Consider the following 3,294-nt stretch of genomic DNA (forward strand, 5'->3'; position numbering starts at 1 on the left):
TTTAGTCCAATCACCAATATTTATTAATGTATCTTGAGTCCATGCTTGATCAATTTCAGAATGAAGAATTGGTAGACTTCTTCAATTTCATTATCATTGGCTTTAGTGGTTGAGTAAATTTAAATAAGTGTGGTATCAACTGATCTTCTTGTGTATATATATTATGTTATCATAGACGGCACTGTGCTTCAAAACAGATTTTAAAATCTTATTTTTGATGTTGAATGTAATGCCATTCTTCTTTAATTTGTCATTCCTGTCATAATAAATTACATGATTGTCAGAATCACAATGGTAATTTACCAGACCACATAAACTTACTAATGCATAGGATATCAATCTTTATGCATTGTATTTTGTTTTTGTTGACTTCCAATTTTCCTAAATTCATACTTTGCACATTTAATGTTGCAAAATTAATGAATATTTGCAACTGCTTCTTTTCATTTTACTTGTACCCCATAAACAAATGTGAATGGAGCAAAGCTTTCAGGATCTTCATTTGTTGATTGGGCATATCTAAAATGAGGAGACAATTTTTCCTCAGCCATATTTTTCATGTCTTCCAATATAACAAGCAAATTTTTGGCATTATATTTGACAATGTTCCACTGCTATGATTTCTAATGGCTAACCTTTCAAATATGATCCACCTCTCTTTCTTATTCTGTCTTAGTTTGAAAGCTTTTCTAAAACCTGTCCACCATGGGTTACCCTGTTGGTATTTAAAATACTGGTGGCATAGCTTCCAGCATCATAGTAACACACAAGCCCCCACAGTAGGACAAACCGACCTACATACATACAGATGTATGATGGGGACCTAGTATGTTGTTGCTGTTGTTGTTGTTAGGTGCCATTGAGTCGGTACCGACTCATAGTAACCCTATGCACAACAGAATGAAACATTGTCCAGTCCTGGGCCAACCTCCCAATTGTTGCCACACTTGAGTCAATTGATGCTGCCACATTGCCAATCCATCTCATTGGGGGTCTTCCTCTTTTTCTCTGACTGTCCACCTTACCAAACATGATATCCCTTTCCAGTGACTGGTCCCTCCTGACAATATGTCCCAAGTATGAGAGATGAAATCTGGCCACCTTGGCTTCTAAGGAGCACTCTGGCTGTACTTCTCCCAACACAGATTTGTTGGTTCTTTTGGCAACCCATGGTACTTTCAGTATTCTTCTCCAGCACCATAACTCAAAAGCATCAATTCTTCAATGATCCTCCTTATTCATTGTCTACATTTCACATGCCTATATAAGCTAGGCATATTAAATGTTTCCTGATGTAATTATTATTGTTCTTGTTGTTATGTGCCATAGAGTCAATTCTTACTCATAAAGACCCTGTATAGAATTTCTGAGGAGCAGCTGGTGGCTTTCAACTGCCCAAGTTGTGGTTTGTAGTCCAGCAGTGATCCTACATCGTCACAAAATGTGGAATTTCCTGTTGGTGTTAAATTAAAAATTCTCAGTTTTGGCTTATAATGAATTACAACTGTTATTTTGGATTTTAAGGAAACAAATTAAGGCTTAAATTTCAATATTTTAAACAGAATATGCATTTTTTTCTTTCCAGAGTGGCAGGTGGTTCGATGCAGGGAGTGCACCCAGAGGTGCTGTCTGCCTGAACAGCTCTGTGATTAATAACATTTTGTTCCACCTCTGGGTTTAAGGTGGCTGCTCATACTGAGAACAGCTTCACACCCAGTTCAGACAAAGGATTTGTCTGTGCAGGGGGATACTTTTTAAGGAATTGACCTGAAAGTCAGATACATACATCATTTCTTTTCACATTTCTTTAGTCCAAAGTTAATCATGTGGCAACATCTAGTGCGGGGAGCGCTTAACTCTCATTGCTTGGCAAAGCCACACTGGGGGGCAGAGACATTATGCACGGCAAATGACTCTCAAAAGCTGACCCCTATCTTCCTTTCAAGTTAGCCCTGAATTTACTTGTAAAAATATATAATATGGCAATATTCACAGCCTTTCACTATGAATTCTACAAACCTTAGGAAAAACTAGCTTAGCAGCAATTGCTTTCAGCCTTGGTGGATTGAATACAAAGAGAATTTGTGTAAATTACTCCCTTTCATTAGAAAACCTAAGTAACTGCATTTCTGAGGCCACAAAAGCAGATAGCATATTAGAGTCAAGCCTCACCACATTCAGTCACTAGCTAGAATTCACAAACACCTACACATAGACACCTGCGTAAACAAGCAGAAAATAATGAACTTAAGTGAAGGATAGTTTTGACTTAATAATTTACACTTCTTGCAGCAATCTAGCTACAAAGAAGGCTAGGAAATATGCCTACTTCTGGAAGTTCTATTGCAAAAAGTATAAATCACAGAGAGGACACTGATTGACAATATACATACATACTAATATATAGATGAAAACATATGTATTGAATTTGTATTACTAAAATATAGGCCACATTGTTCTAGATGTACATAGATATATAGTCACACATATTTTTTACAGATACATATCTGTAGATGTGAATATTTATGAATGATGTATATATATATTCTACTGTATGAAGATATTATATATTTTTCTTTCTTATACAGTTGGATATTTCATTGTAATTTATGTGTTTTGAAAGATATCCAGTCAATTTTCAAATAGTCACTTTGAATTATTTTCACAAAATAAAACTTTAGTTCATTTTAGAGGGTAATTGATGATAGAAAAAGGTAAAGAAAGAGAAGACGTAGAGATGATAACAGGATTGGTGATATGGGTGTCTTTGCACTATCTTTATTTTGTATACTGTAATACAGTGCTAAAGCATATTTATGTAGCACTGACTGTATACTATGCTCATTGCTAAATATTAGATAAACAGTCATTAAATAGGGAAGAGATGGTGTTCTTTAGGGACAGTAAGTCTTTTGATTCTGTTGACTTCCTATAGACACAGTCAAAGCAGGTATTTTTACTACTATTTACAGTTGATAAATCTGATAAATTAATAGCTGGTAAGCTGCTCCTTGGAAATACTATACTATGGGTTGAAAGTGACTCAATGGCAATTAACAATAACAACAACAAGCAGTTTTAGGGAGTCCTGGTGTGGTGCTGTAGGATAAATACTAGACAATGAACCTCAAAGTTAAAGATTCAAGTCCACCAGTACCTCCTCACAAACCCTATACAGGGCTTCTATGAATCAGAACTAACTCAGTAGCACTTAAGAACAACAAGCAGTTTAAGAGCTCAGGCCTCCCAATTCCTCCACAGGCTTTTTCCTTTTTGTTACTGCAGATTGCCTGT

The sequence above is a fragment of the Chrysochloris asiatica genome, unplaced genomic scaffold (assembly GCF_000296735.1).
Source record: "Chrysochloris asiatica unplaced genomic scaffold, ChrAsi1.0 scaffold00269, whole genome shotgun sequence".
NCBI classification, from domain to species: Eukaryota; Metazoa; Chordata; class Mammalia; order Afrosoricida; family Chrysochloridae; genus Chrysochloris; species Chrysochloris asiatica.